We start from the raw sequence: 22,095 nt of genomic DNA on the forward strand, positions 1-22,095 counted from the left end.
TTTCAGGATACTGATGCAAAGCTGTCAACCAATATCGAGCTGAGCAAAGCAATTGCCTGAAGCATTAGAGAATAGCTAAAGCTTGAGAAGTAATGTATCACAAAGTTATTTTGGCAGCTGAAAGTTCTCTTGGCGGTGTTGATTTTTGCATCTCCTGTATTTTGAAACTGTGAAGGTTTTAGCCACACATTTTTAATGAAATGTCACAACCGGTGTACAGTTGGGTTGCTTTGGCAGACATAATGAACTTTTAAACAGTGTTGTCCTTTTGTTAATGTATCTGCAATACGTGTTCTGTAAATTAATTTGAACTTTTAGCAATTGCCCATTGCTTTCTCTTATTTCAAATTTTTTAGTACACTCTTACAGGTGTGATGTGATGCTCAAGGGTAAAGGCTGTCATAAAGCATCTACAGTTTGAACAATGTCTACTCACAAGTTAAAGTCACTCAGAAGTGAGGATAATTATTTATGAAGTGATAGGGAAATTTAAAGTTCTGGATTACTACAAAGAGACACTCTTTTCAGCTAAAGCAAAGAGTGATAAGTACCAAGCAATAAAGCTGGATTCAAACCAGCTGAAGTCTAAATTGGTGTGATTAGAAAAGAAAGATAAATATGATTCTTTCTATAGAAGTGATTTCAGTTACAGGGATTTATAGATTTAAAACGAAGGTCCTGATGGTATCCAGGAACTCCTGTTGGAAGTGCAGATAATGAATATGTAGAAGTCACATGAAGGCTGGTTCATATTAAGTTGTATTGCTGATGTGATTGAATAAGCTTCAGACACCTCATTGCTGAGGTTTCCTTATAAATAATGATCAGCTAGGGCAGGGTACCAGAGGTGCCCAACACCCATCAAATCATACCACAGCAAAGAGATAAGACTATCAGGTGAGAGAAGAAAGGAAGAATTTAGTGTACCCACATGTTTGGATTGGAAACAAATATTTAGTTCTTGATTAGTCAATTTGTTTAACTCTATATGTGTTCTAGTAAAAAGCATTTAATGGACAGTCTTTCAAAGGTGTTCAAAAAAGCTGATGATCACTTGTAAGGTTTTCAATAATTTGCTTTTTTAGAGCTGTCTGAATCTTCAAAGACTGTGCACCTAGAGGCGATAGAACCCAGCTGCAGTCTCTAAGTCATCTAATAGGTTTATCATCTACCCAATTTAAAATATGAAGGAGAGTTCATCAAAAAATAAACACTCTGTAGTCGGCCAGAGGCCTTCTCACATATGCTTGACTGTTGTGTTTTATTTTACAGTGCACACATGGCTAACCCTAGTCTAGATAAAGTTATTGAACTTTGCCTTGAGCTTGAACGTACTAAGATTGAATCAAGTTACTAGTTTAATTCGGCCATTTCCATAAATTGTTGAGCATGGGGTGCTGATTGGCAACTGATTGAGGAATACCTGAGTTATACCACATGAGAACATATTTGCACTATTAGATAGACACTGCATGTTGATTAGAAACATCTGGAGCAAACTTGCATTTACAGCTGTGCCGTAGACAGGCTTAGAGAATTGTCACAAACACTCTCTGTGACTCAAAATGAGAGCGAGAGTTCATCATCACATTTTCAATATGTGGCACTGGTGGATTACAGACAAGAGAAGCTCTGTAATCTATCTTGCCAGCCAAGAGATGGAAGTGCACATTCTTTACCCAGTGGATCAAAGGTAGGTCATAATTCTTTTTAAAAACATTGTACCTAATTAGGTTTCCTTTATAGTATATGACAGGGACATGTGTTGATTTTGATGAAGCGCTATTGATGTGGATTGTCTTTCTAATACGGCGATCACGCGTATGAGTTATTTGAAAGTCAGACAGCTAATGATATTAACGCTGAAATGTGCGTGTCTTTTTCTAAAATTTGGGCCGCACCTTATGGGATTTTTTTCAATTATAGCCCTAATCAGCTGAGAAAATAGTGACTTATATTTTACTATAGCCCTCCTATGTGTGCATTAAATAATGGTGGCGGTAGGCAGACCTCACTTGGTGGCAGATGTTCTGCGGCCACTGAGGTTTTACTTTTGAAATTGAAACAAACTTTTTAAAAATGTTTTTTTCTCAAATCGGAGATTTAGTTGACAGCTATGAGTAATAACCAAATTTGCCGAAATATTGATGACTAAAATTTGAATTCAGTCTTTAAATGGAGAATTCCAGTAATATTACTGTAACCTTTACTGAAAACTACTGGCTTTCATTCAATAGTTATTTGTTTTGCGTGTACGTAATATAGGATTTTCAATAGAGAAGCATAAGGATTATTTTATTGCAGAAGGTATTTTGGGGTTAATTGTCTGTTGCATCATTATTTTTTTAAGAAGATGGTTGTATTTAAAGTAAGGAATGGGGGGAAAAAGAAAGAACTTGCATTTCTATGGCACATTTCATGAGCTCAGCCTAAAAGCATTTTACAGCCAGTGAACTACATCCAAAGTGTAGTCACTGTTGTAATGTATGAAACATGACAGCCAATTTGCACGCAGCAAACTCCCACAGATGGCAATTAGATAATGACTAGATAATCTATTTTGCTGGTGTCGGTTGAGGAAGCGATATTGACCCTGCATCAGGAGGCCTTTCCCGCTTTTCTTTGAAATAGTACCATTGGATCTTTTACCTGAAAGGGTAGATGAAGTAAGGTCTCATCCAAAAATGGAACATTTGAGAGTGCAACAGTCCTTCAATAGTGCACGACAGTGTCAGTCTGGACCTTTGGATTTGAACCCACAAATCATCTGGTTCAGAACCAAGTTTATTACCACTGAGTCATTGTTGATACTTGAATAAGTGTCTCTTAAATTTATATAGTGCTTTTCATGTAAGGTCACAGGAAAGCAACAGAAGCCAAGCAGGAATTAGATATGTTATGAGAGTAATGATGGCGTGATTACAAGGAATGTATTTGAAGGTAAGGTGACAGCTGGCAAGGTGCAGGAAACAAATTCTACAGTGAGTGTGCTGAGGAACAGTGGTGAAGTAGAGGGAGGAGGGGTCCATGTTTTACCAGAAGTGACGAAGTGATCTGCATAAAGGATTTTGAAGTTCAAGCTACCAGTTATTGTCAATTTTGGTCCTAGTTGCTGATTATCATAGCTTTCCTGCAGGTGCTAAACAGGCACCTGTAGGTTTAAAAAGGCTAATGGAATCCTATCCTTTATTATGAGAGGAGTTGAACATAAAGGTAAAGTTGTTATGCTTTACATTTCAAATATCATGTGCAGTTTTGGTCTCCTTCTTTAAGGAAGGATGTAAATGCATTGGAGGCGGTTCAAAGGAGGTTTACCAGATTGATACCTGGAATAAGCAGGTTGTCTTATGAGGAAAGGTTGGACAGGCTGGGCTTTTTTCCACTGAAGTTTAGAAGAGTGAGGGGTGACTTGATTGATGTATATAAGATCCTGAACAGTATTGACAAGTTCGATGTGAAAAGGATGTTTTCTCTTGTGGGTGAATCCAGAACTAGGGGGCACTGTTTTAAAATTAGGCGTCGCCCTTTTAGGACAGAGATGAGGAGAATTTTTTTTTCTCTCAGAGGATTGCATGACCTTGGAATTCTCTGCCTCAGAAGGTGGTGGAGGTGGGGTCACTGAATATTTTTAAGGCAGAGGTAGATTCTTGTGAGGCAAGGGAATCAAAGGTTATTGGGGTAGATGGGAATGTGGAATTCGAAACACATACAGATCATTCATGATCTTAATGAATAGCAGAGCAGGTTCAAGAGCTGAATGGCCTACTTCTGCTCCTATTTCATATGTTTAGCTCTCAAGTACTGGTTTGATGTAATTTTTTCTTGAAAATGCTGGCAATTTTTTTATCGTCACTTTCTTAACAGTGCAATAATTGACCTTGGGATTAGGCCCCCAATTCTGTAGCTGGATAATAAGTACACCCACATCAAGGAGGCATACTTTTGGAGGAGGGAGAGGTGGTAGAACTCTTAGCTTGGATACAAAATGTATTTGTAAAATTTGCTTCCACTGATCTGCTTTACAAATGTAGTTAATGCCATCTTAAAAATATCAAATTGAACCTCCCTCATAGTGGCGCACGATTCATTGAGGTAGATTAATTAACCCCTTCTAACTCATCCACAAAAGAAGGAACCTACAATTTCCCTCATTACTAAATAGGAAGATAAGAAATAGGAGCAGGAGTAGACCATATGGTCCTTCAAGTCTGCTCCGTCATTCAATATGATAATGGCTGATCTTCTCTCTCAACCTTATTTCCTGCCTCAAACAAAAACTAAAAAGAACTCTGAAGAACTGTTAACTCTGTCTTTCTCTCCATAGATGCTGTCAGACCTGCTGAGTTTTTCCAGCACTTTTTGTTTTTGTTTCAGATTTCCAGCACCTGCAGTATTTTGCTTTTACCTACTTCCTGCCTGTTTCCCTTGATTCCCTGCAAGACCAAAAATCTGTTTATCCCAGCCTTAAATATATTCAATGATGGAGCATCCATACCCTCTGGAGAAGAGAATTCCCAGGATTCACAGCCCTTTGAGTGAAGAAGTATCTCCTCATCTCAGTCCTAAATGATTGACCTCTTATCTTGACACAGTGCCTCCATGCTCTAGATTCCCCAATGAGGGAAAATAACCTCTTAGTATCTACCCTATCAAGCCCCTTCAGAATCTTGTATGTTTCATTCTTCTAAACTCCAGAAAGTATAGGCCCAATTTACTCAGTCTCTGATCATCGATACAGCCCTCTCATCCCAGGAACCAATCTAGTGATCTTCTGCTGTACCACCTCCAATGCAAGTATATCCTTCCTTAAATATGGAGACCAAAACTGCACACAGTACTTTGGGTGTGGTCTCACCACAGCCCTGTGCAATTACAGCAAGACTTCTTTTATTCTTGTACTCCAATCCCCTTGCAATAAAGGTCAACATACCATTTGCCTTCCAAAGTGCTTGCTGTACTTGCATGCTAACTTGCTGTGTTCCTTATGCAAGTAGACCTAAGTCTTTTTGAACATCAACATTTAGAAAGTTTCACACCTTTTAAAAAACATTTTGCTAATCTGTTCTTACTACTCAAGTGAATAACCTCACACTTCCCCATATTGCACTCCATCAGCCACCTTGTTGCACATTCACTTTAACCAGTCTATCTCTCCTTGCAGCCTCACAGCTTACATTCCTAGCTTTGTATCATCAGCAAACTTGGATACCCTACTCTTGGTGTCTTTGTCTAAGTCATTAATATAGATTGTAAACAGTGTACATCCCAGCGTTGATTTCAGAGTTTTTGAGTACTTTGGACACTATGTTCCTGGGACAGCATCCAATCTAAATTTGTCTTCTGCTACTGTTTGCCTTTCATTTTGATCCTTGGTCTGCATTAAGTCAATCAATGTGTTGCTTGGAGGGGTGAAGTGAGGTTTACCAGTGATTGAAAATTAAAATTTAAATTATCATTGTATTTTTCAATCTCTCCATGGTCTTGCCCCCCACCTCCTCCGATCTGCTGCCCTACAGCCCCCTGAGATCTTGGCACTCCTCCAATTCTGGCCTTTTATGTTTGCCTGATTTCCTTCACTCTACCAGCCTCCTAGGCCCGAAGCTCTGGAGTTCTCTCTGTAAATCTCTCCATCTCTCTACCTTTTTCTCCGCCTTCAACCCCTTCTTAAAACCTACCTTATTGACCAAACTTTTGGCCACCTGAACTAATATCTCTTTATTCATGACTGATGCTGATGGACTGTATCATTCTGGAAAAATATGTAATTTTGGATGTTTGGCAAGGACAATATTAGGCTTGATTGTAATTCCCAGCATGTGAGTTGCTTGCTAACATACACAATGTAGGATACCATATGGAGAATAGCCATGAGTGAGGTACAAGAAGGTTCTTGGTGCTGTCGTGGAAATATATGCCAACTTGAGTCATCAAAATCTAAATTATTGTTGCACTTCCAGTGGTGGTATTTATTTATTTATTCGTTCATGGGTTGTGAGTGTCGCTGGCAAAGCCAGCATTTATCGCCCATCCCTTCTTCAGGGCAGTTAGGAATGGGCAATATATGCCGGCCTTGCCAGCGATACCCTCATCCCGTGAACGAATAAATTTTAAAATGTTAGCACCACTAGAAATGCAACAACAAGTTAGATTTTGATATTAGTAAAAAAAGTACAGAAAGAAATCCCAGGATTGTGGAAACACAGGGCAGAATTTTTAGGTCGCCGTGCAGGCATGCGCCCGGCCTGCTCGAGTGTAAGATAGAGCGTGGCAATGTCGGGCAAGCGTCCTGACATCATCCCACTCTCACTTGATATTTCGGTTGGTGGGCATGCGCAAAAGTTGGAAGTACCCCCGCCAACAAGTAAGAGAGCAATTAAGCCCATTGAAGTTCCAGTTGTCCCCAATTCTTCGTGGTCCATCCAATCTTACGGTTGGCGGAGGGGCGAATCTGCTAGGCAGGCTTTGCATTTTTGATGAAACCTCATCCAAGGGCAGGATGAGGTTTCTGTTATTAAATTTTTAAAAAATTTATGGACATAATTTTCATCATGTGTATGTTCAGGTGACTGGTTCTTATGCGTGAACATTTTTTGGGCAGGGGAAAGGGCATGGTGAAAGAGAAGGACTAAAGACTTTTGACCAGAAGGTGAGAGGTGATGAGGTGGAGGGATTCAGAGAGGAATTTTCAAAGGGGAGAAGTTTGATGGTTGGATGCACGAATAGTGATGCTGGAAAAGAGGGAGCAGTTTCAGAGAAGCAACAGGTACATTTGGGGACATTTGGCTGGAGGAAGCCAATTCGCTGAAGCATTGAGAGTCCATGCAGTTTGGAAAGGATGGGAAAGAGTGGGTAAATTATGCAAAATTAAACCTAATGTAGTCTGAATTAAGTGCAGGTTAGACTTTCTTTTTAGATGTTCTTCACTGAAACCAAATTATATTGACTCTGGAGACAATGCTTGGCAATTTGATTACAAAATCTAGGTTTGTTGCATTGAAATAGGCAGTTTGAAGGTGAGTTGGGTGGAAGTTGCAGAATGTTGCTGCACTGCTATGATCAAGGGAGTTTCAATTCTAATGGTAATTTACGTAGATGAGCAATTAGTAAGATATTTGTGAGACTGTACACCCTGTAACAGCTTACTAGTAGGTATATGGAAACCTGTACGTAGCCCAAATGAACTACTTCATTTGACTGAATAGTTATAATTAAAAGGGAAGTACAGCCCTGTTAGCTTGTAGGGGATTATTTTGCTGACTGCCAACAGATGCTAAATGGATGCAATGCTAATATGGCAAACCTGTTTGAAAATTTGGATTTAGCACACAAATTTGGTCCTAATTGCTGATTACCGTAACTTGAACTTGCCTGGAGGTGCTAAGACATCTGTGGGTTTAGCACTCAAGTGCTGGTTGGACTCAATTGTCGCAGAGAGTGTATGTGGGCTTCTTACACTCTAGTTTCACTGAGCGTGTGGAGAGCTCTGGTTGACCAGCAGCAGCATATTGCAAGATGGCACAGAGACCAAACGAGACGGTGTGCAAAGGCTCTCAGATGCATCACTGGAGGTCCAGTTGGAGGCTGTCCAGAGCAGGAGGGGATGTCCTGTACCTGCAAGGAGGGAAGGACATCACCTCGTCCTTGTCAGCCTCCTAGAACCCCTCCCTCCTTAATCAGGTGATTCTTCTCAGCCTGGCCTGGCCCATTTCTCATCCAGACCAAGGGAAATCCCCTAACAAGATGCCCATGACCAAGCAATCCCTTTCTCTTGGTGATTCCTGTAAGGTAGAGTAGCATAGCACTTATTCTTTTGTTATGTGGAGTACTTAGAGAATTTCCAGAATCAATGTTGCTTGGATGTTGATGAAGTGCTGACAAAGTGACTCAGAAAGTCTCCAGGGGCAGGATTATCGGGTCGTCGGGCAGGCACAGTGGGCGGGCCCAGGAGCAGCCGGGAAACGCTTTACCAGCCACGATCGGCCCCTAACTGCGATTTCACATTGGCTGGCCAATTAACGTGGGAGGAGCCCGAGCGCAAATGCCTACGTGTGCGCAGGGGAGCGTGCACTGAAAGCTCCCTGAGGGCAGGGAGCTACCTCGGGGAGCCGAACAATTTTAATATCAAAAATGAAGAGTTTTAAAATCTGAAAAATGTGTCCTGACATGGGACTCACTCCCAGTAACATCAACAGAATAAAAGTTCTGCCCAATAATTTATGTTTATTTTTTACTTAATCGTGGAAACCTCATCACGCCCGTGGATGAGGTTTGCTTAAAAAAAAAATCAAAATGCCGCCTGGCTAATTTGCCCACCCGCCAGCCATGAGGTTGGACGGGCAGCGAAAAATGGGTTTAAATTAATCGATTAAGGGCCTTAATAGGCCTCTTCATCGACTCTCGCATGGGCCCGCCGACCGAAATATTGCGTGAGTGTACGATAACGTCGGGATGCTCGCCTGACGCCATTATGCACTATTTTATGTCCATTCAGGTCAGGCGCGCGCCCGCCCACCCACAGGATGTTAAATACTGCCCCAGGTTTGTTCCTGAGGTTCTTTTCTCAGCTGCAGCAGCAACGACCATGGAATGGTGAATACCGTTTCAGTAGTCCTCGAAATCAACATCAATGTGGGGTTTACTCCCATGCAGCTGGTCACCGTTAGGAGAGGTTGTTAGTTGAATCGCTTGCCACACCAGTGTCACAAAGCCTCACTAGTGGGTGCTAGTAGGCACTTTCTTTTTTAACTTTTTGTTCATTTATGGGATGTGGGCTTCGCTGGCTGGACTAGCATTAATGCCCATCCCTAATTGCCCTTGAGATGTCTCGTGGTGAGCTGCCTCCTTGAACCGCTGCAGTCCATGTGGTGTAGGTAGGGAGTTCCAGGATTTTGACCCAGCGACAGTGAAGGAACAGCGATATATTTCCAATTCAGGATGGTGAGTGGCTTGGAGGGGAACTTGCAGGTGGTGATGCTTCCATGTGCCTCCTGTTTTTGCCCTTCTAGGTGGTAGTAGCCGTGGGTTTGGAAGGTGCTGTCGAAGGAGCCTTGGTGAATTCCTGCAGTGCATCTTGTAGATAGTACACACTGCTGTTACTGTGTGTTGGTATTGGAGGGTGTGAATGTTTAAAGTGGTGTATGTGGTGCTAATCAAGCAAGCTGCTTTGTTCTGGATGGTGTCAAGCTTCTTGAGTGTTGTGGGAGCTGCATTGATCTAGGCAAGTGGGGAATATTCCATCACATGCCTGACTTTTGCCTTGTAGATGGTGGACAGGCTTTGGGGAGTCAGGAGGTGAGTTACTCACCACAGAATTCCTATCCTCGACTTTCTCTTGTAGCCATAGTATTTATATGGCTTGTCCAATTCAGTTCCTGGTCAATGGTAACCCCCAGGATGTTGATAGGGTGGATTCAACAATGTTAATGCAATTGAATGTTAAGGACAGATGGTTAGATTCCTTTTTTGTTGGAGATGTTATTGCCTGACACTTGTGTGGCACGAATGTTACTTGCCACTTTTCAGCCCAAGCCTGGATGTTGTCCAGGTCTTGCTGCATATGGACACGGACTGCTTCAGCACCTGAGGAGTTGTAAATAGGGCTGAACATTGTGTAATCATCTGTGAACATCCCCACTTCTGGCCTTATGATGGAGGGAAAGTCATTGATGAAGCAGCTGAAGATGGTTGGGCCAAGGACACTACCCTGAGGAACTCCTGCAGTGTTGTCCTGGAGCTGAGATGATTGACCTCCAACAGCCACAACCACCTTCCTTTTCTTCTTTTGTGCTAGGTTTGACTCCAACCAGTGAAGAGTTTTGCCCCTGATTCCATTGACTTCAATTTTGCTGGGGCACCTTGATGCCACACTTGGTCAAATGCAGCCTTGATGTCAAGGTCATTCACTCTCGCCTCACCTCTAGCGTTCAGCTCTTTCGTCCATGTTTGATCCAAGCTATAATGGAAACAGAAGCTGTGTGGCCCTGGTGGAATCCAAATGGAGCATCAGTGAGTAGGTTATTGCTGTGTAAGTGCCACTTGATAGCACAGACAATGACCCCTTCCATTATTTGTTGATGATCGAGAGTAGACTGATGGTGCAGTAATTGGGTGTGTTGGATTTGTCCTGCTTTTTGCGGACAGGACATACTGGGCAATTTTCCACAATGCCAGGTAGATGCCCTGGAACAGTTTGGCTAGGGGCGCAGCTAGTTCTGAAGCACAAGTCTTCGGTACTATTTTAAGTGCAAACAGCCAGTTCGAATGCTGGCTGCAACACTGTTACCAAAGTGTCCTGTTGCAATAAATACAATTCAGCTTAAGAACTGTCTTTACCTCTTTTACCTCCTAAATTACTCAATAAAAATCGCCCCCAGAGGAAGTCAGTTCTTGGAAACTGGCTGTCTCAAAGCCACACTTTTACTAACAGATCATTTATTGCAGATAAAAATGGACAATCAAACCTCATGTTTCCAATGTACTGGAGGAGACCAAACACAAAGACATCTACAGCAATTGATCGCTATTTTCATTGTTGAAACAGGCCAAACATTATGTTTCACAAGGAATTACATACTTTCTTGAAAAAGAGGAATGTTGTTGGGTATGGAGAGAGAGAGAGAGAGAGAGAGAGAGAGGAGGAGGAGAGTGGGAGGTAGAATAGGTAGATTGTGGAACAGAACACTAACACAGGCTTCATGGACTGAATGGCTCCTTTCTGTACTGTAACATTCTACAATTATGTTCTGGGATATGTAGAAAGGGAAAGAAGAATGTGAGCTTAATTTCTTTGTGCGTCATGCCTTTCAGTCCCTCAACATTGATTTTCCCTCCCCATATACAGAGCATAATTTGTTCAGTAAATATTAATAAGGCCGTAGAGCAGAACCATAGAATCTAACGCTGCGTTAGAAGCAGTTCAGCAAATGTTCACTCGGCTGATATCTAGGATAGGGAGGCTTATCTTACGCGGAAAGGTTAGACAGAGCTGGAGTTTAGGAGATTGAGAGGTGATCTTATTGAAGCATTGAAGACCCTGAGGGGACTTGGTAGGGTGGATGTTGAAAGGATGTTTCCCCTTGTGGGAAAGACTAGATTTAGGGGACATAGTTTAAAAATGATGGGTCTCCCATTTAAGATGGAGTTGAGATGAATTTTTTTCCCTGAGAGTCGTGAATCTTTGGAACTCTCTTCCCCAGAAAGTGGTAGAGTTAGTGTCAATGAATATTTTTAAGGCAGAGGTAGATAGATTCTTGACCAACAAGGGAGTCAAAGCTTATCCAGGGTAGATGGGATGTGGAGTTGAGGCCACAATCAGATCAGCCGTGATCTTACTGAATGGCGGAACAGGCTCAAGGAGTAGGAATGGCCTACTCCTGCCCCTAATTTGTATGTTTGTAGGACATTTGGGCCATCATGCCCAGCCTGCCCACCATATGCAAACAAATAATCAGGGGTCAATTGAGCTTGTTAACAAGGCAGTTGAGCCCAATATTATGCTGCCCACGCCATAACAAAGTTGGTGTGGGCAGATATGTGGGAGTGGGCAGCCTATTCTCTCACAAAAGTTTTTAAAGAGGTCGGAAGGAAGGGGGAGTACTATCGTCAGGGGGAGGAGGTGCCTGTGATGCACATTGGGAGACCCCCCCCTCCCCTTATGATAGTGACCATATTTTCTGTTTTAGTGATGCTGCTTGAGAGATTAAATTCTAGTCACGACATTGTAGAGAACTCCCTTCACTGTCGAAATGGTACCTTGGGATTTTTCTGTCCACCTGAGAGGGCAGATGAGGCCTTGGTTTAATGTCTCATTCAAAGGACAGCAGCCCTAATGGTACAGTACTGCTCCAGTACTGTACTGGCATGGCAGCCTAGATTTTTGCCCTCAGGCCTTTGAGTAGGATTTGGACCTCCACCTTCGTGGCTTGGAGAGAAGATCGTTACCACTGAACCCCAGTTGACATCTATAGTATAATCCATCTCAACAAAGCCCACAAAGGAAATCATACTGGTTGAAGACTTTTGATTTCCTTGATCAGATGATTCAATTAAATGAAGCAGACCTCTAAGTGATAATTTTAGAGAGTTATTCTGTGCCATTTTTTTCATTCAGCAGACAGTTGCTGGAATGATGGCGCATTTGGGGAAAACGTTACAGTCAATTTTCTCCCTTGAGTGTGATGGAAGACTTGCCTGGATGAGTGGGGTCCAGCAACACTTGAGAAGCATGACATCATCTAGGACAAAACAGCTGCTTGATTGGCACCCCAACCATCAACTTAAATATTCACCCCCTCAGTGACAGCAGTGTGTACCATGCACAAGGTGCACTGCAGCAATTCGCCAAGGCTCCTTCAGCAGCACCTTTCAAACCCATGACCTCTACCACTTAGAAGGACAAGGGCAGCTAATGCATGGGAACACCACAAACTGCATGCTCCCCTCCAAGCCATACACCACCTTGACTTGGAACTATATCGCTGTTCCTTCACTGTCGCTGGGTCAAAAACCTGGAACTCCCTCCCTAACAGCATTCCGGGTGTACCTGAACCAGATGGACTGCATCGGTTCAAGAAGGTGGCTCACCACCACCTTCTCAAGGGAAATTAAGGATGGGCAACAAATGCTGGCCTTGCCAGTGACGCCCCCATCTTCAGGACCAATTTTAAAAACTAAAGGCAATGACCTGTGGTGCTGCTGTCCCCCAGGGGATCAGTGTGAGTCTGCTTAATTCTGCTAGAAATGCTGCCACAATTACAGCTTTCTCCTGCACATAGTCCAATGTCGATTTATGTTCAGGGAGCACAAGGATATACAGAGAATTAACTCTCTGTCAAGTTCTTCACCGTCTCCCCATTGCACATCAGCAGGCAATTGCTGAGAGGACTATACGAGAAAAGCTGTCCAGCCTGGAACCAGCTGACTCTACAGAGCAATTATTCCGATAGTAAGCCATGCACAGAAGAGATTGTTACAAGGCTGTTTAGAAGATCAGTTTTCAAATGGAGGGTTTGTTTATTAACTGCCAGCAGTTTGTGAATATGCGGCTTGTATCAAATGTTCTAGAGAGCAAGAAGTGAAATTTAATATTGTCTATATGGAACGACCAACAGTTAGAAAGTGGAGAGAGATGAATATGAAAAGCAGAATCAGTTGTTAAAAAATGAGGAAAGACAGGCATTTTCATAATTCTATAATCGTGGGCTTGTTTTCCATTAAAAGCCACTGGACTGTGATTAGTGGCTGATTTTCTATTTCCCTCTTTGTTGACTCAGGGGCACTTTGCAAAACAGATTCAGTAATGTAGTTCAGTCCAAGAGTCATGCATGCAATTTTGAATTTGTATGACTTAGTTTCATTCTTGGCAGCATCAAGAGAAGCAATGGAAGCTGTTCTGTAATGTAAAGGGAAACACAAAACTATTTGCAGACTGTGATGAGATTGGTAAATCTTCAATAGCAGTTAAACGTACAAGAATCCAAGAGGAGATTTGGACATGTGGAGGTAAATTACCTTCTATTCATTAATTTAGTGAAAATGTCATTGTGCAAGGAAAAACACTTGCTTTTCACATGTATTTGCATTTTTATGCTGATGCTATTAACAGGAAAAGTTACTTCATTTTTTGATGTAGGATAACATTAACAGAAATGCAGATGACTCCCCCTGCCCCCCAGCCTGCCACTTTCTGCCTCACACTCCTGTGCACGTTTTGCACAGTGTTTCTGTGTGGTGTGTGCGGCTGCATTTGCTGATATTTCACACCTTTCTGGGGGTTGCAGGAAGTATTTGCTGAATGGTGGTAAAGGGGCTATGTAGAAGTTAACAGCATTGTGCAGAGGCTTTACGGTAAACGTAGGACTAAATAGCACTGTGGCATGATAGCCAAAGTGTGTTAAGGAAGTGGACAAAGTAGAGCAGTTCTGTGTCAGAAGCAAGCTTAGCAAATGTGGTGCAAGTGGTAATTTTGAATATCTTCTTTTCAGGAAGGACAGTCCTATATATACTGTAAGCCAACAAACCATTTACGTATTACATTTGATCAAGAATCACTTCTGAAAATAATGGACTCTTTCAATTCCAAAGGGAGATATTTTTTAATCAATAATTTTTTTATTGTGCAGCTGAGCCTAGCAGTTGTGTGAAGTTCTGCTGGACAGGGCTCTTAATTCTCCAGAGCTATCTGTATTTAAGTCAGTAATGTGGTTTACAATTAAATATACAATCTATATTTTAAACTGATGTTACTGCCTAATTTTTAAGATAAGGAGCCTGCAGAAATAATTGCAAAATACAATGCAATGGTGTAATGAGCATGAAAAATATTTGCATTTTTCCAAGCAGCTTCCTTAAGAGTGTTGTACATTTGTGTTCAGATAATGGAGCAAAGGATGATTTTATGCCTTTATAAATTCTTTTTCATTGTACTTCTATATGAGCACAACTCAATGTATTGCTTCTTTAGGTATTCCCCCAGCTGGTATCACATCTTGGTTTGGGTGGCAGTGTGTGGGTCTGTTATAAGAATATTTAGTCCTCTTCCCACTCATGGTATCAGTCAAGACTACTCTTCCAAGAACTACAGCACTCAAGATACTGTGACCCTGAGAATTTGATCAGTCATACTCTGAGGAATGTAAAAAATGTAACTAAAGGAAGTGGTGGTTAGTGAGTCAGCATACATGAGTAATTTTTGTTCCAATGAGCATCAAGACTGTGCTTCTGCAACTCTTTTGGGCATTTATAGACCAATGGGGGAGAGGTTGCTGGTATGTGTAGGCAATATGCTGGTGTTTGCCAAATTGAAATGAAACCCAAGTATTTAGTTGATGAGGTCTTTTGTTCTCAAAACAAAAAGTGTATTTTTGAAAGAAGAAAACTGTCAGAGACAGTGGGTAAGCATTTTTTGAATGACTTATTTAAACATTCTGCAATGGACTGGGTTGAAGCTAGTTTGATTTGGCCTTTGATTTCTACTTGGATTCTTTCATTCATGCTGAAGTTTTTTGGATGGTATATAATTGTTCTCTGGTGTGTAGCATTGGCTGAAGAAAGCTTTTGTTGTCACTTTATGCTAAAAGGGTGAATTTTCATCTACAAATGTTGATTCTTGAGTTGTGTGTTCGGGCGTGCTGTGCAATGAGACAGTTTATCATCACCACTTTTGTCGGTTTGTTTTGCATTTTTGACACAGAGTTCTTGTTTGAAGTGCATTTATCAGCATGTTTAAAGTTTATTGCAGTGTCTTGCATCGACAAAGTTATACTTATAAGAGTCAGGTTTTGTTTAACTAATGCAGAGGTTGTAAGTACAAATGTATCTTTAATGCAACAAAGTATGCATGAGCTTTTACATGGTATGAAATCCCTGTAGTTATTTCCCCCTCCTCATTTGTTCCCTATGCAAGACTTCCAGGAGATTTGTAGGTAAGAGGGTTTACAGCAAGTAAGGGGCCTGTTCAAAAAACCCCAACTCTGGGGAGGTGCCTGGTCTCAGCTCATGCCTCTGACTAGATCAAGACTGAGATTCGCAACTCAGCAATCAAAAAGGGGAAAGAATTACAGTGCAAATCAAATCCTTGAACTGCACAATACTGCACATTGATCCTTCTGTGTCGCTGCAATGATTTACTATGTGAATGCATCAATAAAATGTATACATCAGAGACAGAACTAAGTAATATCAATCAAGTTGTGTGCATCATTAAGCACAGTATATATTTTTCATTAAAAAATTTACACTAACAGTTTTTACTTCTCTGTTAGTTGTTCAGAGATGTTACTGTTGAAACATGTTTGTGTTTCTCTGTACTTTGAATCCTGAGAACAGTAGCTTAGGCAGTTTGAGAAACATACTCAATGATGCAGACATTTTTGTTTCGTGGTGAATAAAGAAATGTGCTGGCTGCTCTTAAGTATCTACTCAGTCCAGCCGCTGCTTCTGCGTGGGCTACATGGGTTCAAATGAGTCAGCAGAGTCCACACATGTCTTGTTGCTAAGGAGCAACTGCATCTGCTGAGTTTGAACTTAGTCCTGTGTAAGTTGCAAGAATAAAGTCACAACTCCTATTCTCATGTTTTGGCTAACTTCTCCAAATTTATTCTTGAATTGCTCACGTCTATGTAAAATTAACCTAAAAGCAACATTAAGCTAATCATTTTTTTTTTACAATTTTGGCAATACTTTATTATATGAGGGTGCTTGAAGAGCATTTTGCTTTCAAGTTCAGAATGGTGAGCCAGCTTAATATATGATCTGCAGATATGCTATACCCTTGAGCTACAGCATTTTAACTCATGCATCGGTAATTGCACAAGGAATAGTGTTGGTTAGCTTAAAAGTATTTTTCAACTGTCTCTTTGCCGAATGAAAATTGGGCTGTTGAGATTGGGTACAAAGTGGAGGTTGCCATTATGCATCCTAGGAGGCGAACAGTGCAAATTGGAGGATAAATCCCAAAGAGGTACTTTGGTGTGCTTCTTGGCAGCTGATCACATAGAAGCCCGGGAGCAACACATTTGGCTTTGCTATTAGTTGCGCAAAGGATTATGGCAGGAGAGGGGAAGAAATTAGTTTACATTTCTAACCCCCTCGGTGGCAGAATTTGCAAGTGAGTAGAATTGAAAACTGACCGATTAAAAGTGTTCCCATTCAATGTGCATTTCAAATTCTCCTGTGCAGCACCAGCGTACATGAGTAGAGTGAGCACTTTGTGTATAATTGCATAATGTAATATTCCTTAGTGACACAATGTCACAGTTTTCATGGTTACCCAATCAACTGTACAGACAAAGCGGCCTCTGATTTGATCCCCAATCAGTGCTGAGTTAGCTAATTTTAGCAGTTGCTAATAGTGGGGATGTTGCATTGTGTCTTGTGTTGTATCCCTCAACCAACATCACCAAAACAGATTATCTGATCATTATCACATTGCTGTTTGTGGGAGCTTGCTGTGCACAAATGGACTGCCAGGTTTCTTAAATGTACAGTAGTGACTACACTTGACTGGAAAATGCTTTGGGATGTCCTGAGATCATGAAAGGTACTTTATCAATGTAAGGGGGCAATTTTAACCTCCAAAAACAGTTGGGCTTGGTTCAGGTGGAATGTAGAAATGCTAAAAATCTGAATCCTGAAGCAAAACTGCCTCTGACTCACCCATCTTTGATTATAATGGAGGCAGGAGAGGACCACAGGCAACCAAACCCCCCCCCCAGGTGGTGGGTTGGCAATATAAAGATTATAATGAGACTGTGTGCCTCAGAACTAACAAACATTTTAAATTTAACCCTACCAACTGGGTTTCACAAACCTCAGGAAACCCAGCAATTAATGGAAGGCCAAGGACAGGAGGAAAGGACCTTTCCCCTAACCTGCTGCTTTCCACTAACCACCGCGATCATACTCCTGCCCTCCTAATTGCACATTTTGATCTGCCTTTTGGCCTTTGATCCCTCCCTACTGCAGCCTCCAATCACTACCCCACATTGGCCTCCAGTCTTCCCACCCCCAAAATTAGGTTGGTGCCCAGGTCTTTTTTTCTAGCATTCCTGAGCACTGGGGAAGGAGAGAAAATCCCCTGATTATCACTTTTCTATTTCTTCAGCTAAAAAGTGTGCCCGTGGATACCTGCTCAGCAAATTGGACTTGGCTATGGTGCTACTCCACGATGACATAGGCTGCCAAACACTTGATATCTAAGCTCACACATGAAGACTTCTCAGTTGAACGAAGTGCCAGAGAGCTGTCAGAGTCTACTGAATTGTACCCTCATGAGTCACCACCATCTTCAGATATTGTAGAGAAAGACAGAGAGGAAAAGATATTGCACACATGATAAATATATCCAAAATGAAATGTCATTGGGCCCGTATACAAATTAGCTGTTAGGGAAATGTTTCGAAAGTAACCAACTACTTTATCAAGACTGGAGGTTTTTCACCATTAATCGTTTGTTTTGATATTCTCATCTGGAAATAAGGTTGTGTGACAATATCATAACCATAACTGGTTAATGCTGGCTGGCAGTTTATACCGTGTGTACAATAGTTGTACAGTAATTCTGTGTTTTTCTGAAGTAAGTAGCTGTATCGATACTACACTGGTTACGCATTTTGTGCATGACAATATAAATGTTTCATGCATATGACTACCTTGTACCAAGATACAGGAGTGAAATTTACAGTAATAGGAAGATGAGAAAAGTTAAACAATTTAAGGTTTTCAATTATCGTTGGCCTTTCATTGGAACTGCAGTATTTCCAGTACTTTCTATTTTTATTACAGACTTCCAGTTCCTGCAATATTTTGCTTTTGTTTCAATTATCATTGTTTTCTTAAAAACTTGTGCCCTCTTTACTCTGCTGTGAAGCCTTTTTTTTAAATTAGACCATGGGATGTGAGTATCACTGGTAAGGCCAGCATTTATTACCCTTCGCCAATTGCCTTTGAGAAGGCGGTAGTAATCCACCACCATCTTGACCCAGTGCAGTTCATGTTGTCAAGAGACTCAGATTTACCTAACCGTCGGCTGGAGGCCAAGGACCACGATCCCCAGCAGGCTGTGGGTTTTGGTCCATGCGCGGTGTGCAGCAGCGTGTATGGCTGCAGGTGCTCTGTTCCAAGTTTCTCTTCCGGCAGTTAAAGCGCTTGCCATTCTGACAGCAGTGCACCTTTGTGAAGGAAAGGGAAAGAAACAGTGCGAAAGCCTCAGATCATGTGACTGGGAGCAGAATGCCACAATTGGAAAAGAGTCCCAGGCAGGGGTAAGGGAGAGGCCGCAGAAGAGGAGCCCCAGGTAGGGAACAGGCAGAGGTCCCAAAAGTATGAAGAAAGAAAGAGAGGAGCAAAGAAAGATGCTCCCAGTAGTAAAAAGGCTGAGATTGACAAACTTTAAGTAATGAGAACTTGGGAGAAGCCCTGGAGATCTAAGAAGGCAACAGAAGGTTGTGACTCTGTGCTGTGGGCCACGGGGGTGAAGGTACCCCTTTGGAGCAGTGGTGTTCTTCTTGGTACAGCCGAAGAGCTGAGGTTTGTGCTTGTGAGTTGGTGCTCGAGTGCAGACTAGGAAACCCAGGGGAACAGACTCTCGGGAGACAAGATTGAAACCCTGCGAGGTGAGCCATCATGGAGTGGGAGTGACATTTGGAGAGAATTCTAAGGCGAGGTCTTCGAAGGTGAAGACAGGAATCCTTAGTGAAGAGAGAAGGAATTTCAATGAGGTTAGTTGACACAGTGTTACTAGCGTCTGGATGGGTTGTTGAGAAATCCCTGGACTCTGCCTTGGTTGTATTTGCCATTTAGTGTTCAGCATGATGTGTTCGACCATAGTTTGCCTGTTAATACATGTGTACCTCATATTAACCCTGAATACTGGAATATAAGATAAATAATGTAAGTTGTTTTATCTTTCTGACCTTGTAAAGTTTATTTTTGTTTGTTCAAAACCTGTGGAATCTTGTGGCTTTGTTCTCTTAGCAAGTGTCTTAATCTCAAACTTTGTCTACTTAAAACCAAATGTTACTGGTCCCTAACTGGATTGTACCAAGAACTTGAGGGTCTGGTCTAGGATCATAACAACGTGGTGTAGATACACCCACAGTGCTATTTGGGAGGGAACCCCAGGGTTTTAACCCAGCAACCGAATGGCAGTATAGTTCCAAGTCAGGATGCTGTCTGATTTTTGTTTTCTATTCATTCATGGGATGTGGGCATCACTGGCCAGGATTGGCCATCCCTAATTGCCCTGCAGAAGGTGGTGGTGTGCTGTCTTCTTGAACCGGAGCAGTCCAATTGTTGTAAGTACACCCACAGTGCTGTTAGAGAGGGAGTTCCAAGATTTTGACCCAGCTAGAGTGATATATTTCCAAGTCAGAATAGTGAGTGGCTTGGAGGGGAACTTCCACATGGTGGTGTTCCCACTTGTCTATTGCCCTGATCCTTCTAGATGTTAGTGGTCGTGGGTTTGGAAGGAACTGTCTAAGGAGCCTTGGTCAATTCCTGCAGTACATCTTGTAGATATTATACACCGCTGCCACTATGCGTTGGTGGTTGAGGGAGTTGGATGGGGTGCCAGTCAAGTGGGCTCCTTTGTCCTGGATGGTGTCAAGCTTCTTGAGTGTTTTTGGAGCTGCACTCATCCAGGAAGGTGTATCATCACACTCCTGACTTGTGCCTTGTAGGTGTTGGCTTTGGAATGTCAGGAGGTGAGTTACTGTCTGCAGAATTCCCAGCCTCTGGCCATCTCTTGTAGCCACAGTATTTATATGGCTAGTCCAGTTCAGTTCCTGGTCAATGGTAACCTCCAGGATGTTGATAGTTGGGGATTCAGTGATGGTAATGCCATTGAATGTAATGGGGAAATGGTTAGATTCTCTCTTGTTGGAGATGGTCATTGCCTGGCACTTGTGTGGCACAAATATTACTTGCCACTTGTCAGCCCAAGCCTGAATATTTTCCAGGTCTTGCTGCATTTGGATATGGACTACTTCAGTAGCTGAGGAGCCATAAATGGTGCTGAACATTGTGAAATCATTAGTGAGCATCCTCACTTCTGACCTCATGATGGAAGGAAGGTCATAGATGAAGCAGCTGAAGATGGTTGGGCTTAGGACACTACCCTGAGGAGCTCCTGTAGTGATATCCTGGAACTACAATGATTGACTTCCAACAACCACAACCATCTTCTTTTGTGCTAGGTCTGACTCCAACCAGCGGAGAGTTTCCCCCCGATTCCTATTGATTCCAGTTTTGCTCGGGCTCCTTTCGATGTCACACTTAGTCAAATGCTGCCTTTATGTCAAGGGCAGTCATTCTCATCTCACCTCTGAAGCTCAGCTCTTTTGGCCATGTTTGAACCAAGGCTGTAATGAATTCAGGAGCTCTGGGCAATTTTCCACATAGACAGTTAGATACCAGTGTTATTGCTGTAGAGGAGCAGCTTGGATAGGGGCACAGCAAGTTCTGGAGCATAAGTCTTCAGAGTACTATTGCCGGAATATTATCAGGGCCCATAGCCTTTGCACTATCCAGTGCCTTCAGCCGTTTCTTGATATCATGTGAACCAAATCGAATTGGCTGAAGACAGGCATCTGTGATGCTGGGGACCTCTGGAGGAGGCCAACATGGATCCATCCACTTGGCATTCCTGGCTGAAGATTAGCAAATGCTTCAGCCTTATCTTCTGCACTGATGTGCGGGGCTCCTCCATCGTTGAGGATGGGGATATTTGTGGAGCCTCATTCTCCAGTGAGTTGTTTAATCATCCACCACCATTCACAACTGGATGTGTAAGAACTGTGGTGCTTGGGTCCGATCCATTGATTATGGAATTGCTTAGCCCTGTTTATCATTTGCTGCTTCTGTTGTTTGACTGCAAGCATTCCTGTGTTGTAGCTTCACCAGGTTGACACCTCATTTTTAGGTATGCCCTGCACTGCTCCTGGCATACCCTCCTGCACTCTTCATTGAACCAGGGTTACATGGTAGACTGGGGGATTTGCCGGGCCATGAAGATACAAATTGTGGTTGAGTAAAATTCTTCTGCTGATGGCTCACAGCTCCTCGCGGTTGTCCAGTCTTGAGTTGTTGGATTTGTTTGAAATCTATCCCATTTAGCACAGTGGTAGTGCCACACAACACGATGGAGGGTATCCTCAATGTGGTCACTCCTACCAATGCACCTGCGGCAGGTAGGTGAAGATGAAGCCAAGTACATTTTTCCTTCTTCTTGGTGGAATGTAACCAGGGCTGGTGATTGTCATGTCTGGGATATTATCTGTAAGGCGTGATTCCGTGAGGATGATTATGTCAGGCTGTTGCTTGACTAGTCTGTAAGATCACTCTCCCAAATTTGGCACAAGCCTCCAGATGTTCGTGAAGAGGCCTTTGCAGGGTTGACAGGACTGAGTTTGCTGTTGTTGCTTCTGGCACCTAGGTCACATGCCGGCCAGACCAGGCCAGGTGAGGATGGCCGATTTTCTTCCCTAAAGGGTATTAATTAACCAGATGGTTTCATGGTCATCATTAGACTTTTAATTCGAGATCTTTATTGATTGAATTCAAATTCCACCATCTGCCATGGTGGGATTCGAACCTGGG

The 22,095-nt window shown here is 42.4% G+C and overlaps 1 long non-coding RNA gene across 15 annotated transcripts in view; it reads left to right on the forward strand.

Moving 5' to 3' along the window:
• LOC121277946 overlaps positions 1-22,095 on the forward strand; it is a 620,247-nt gene that overhangs the window by 301,715 nt on the left and 296,437 nt on the right. The gene's annotated exons all lie outside the window — the stretch shown is intronic.

Source organism: Carcharodon carcharias, chromosome 5 (assembly GCF_017639515.1).
Source record: "Carcharodon carcharias isolate sCarCar2 chromosome 5, sCarCar2.pri, whole genome shotgun sequence".
NCBI lineage: Eukaryota > Metazoa > Chordata > Chondrichthyes > Lamniformes > Lamnidae > Carcharodon > Carcharodon carcharias.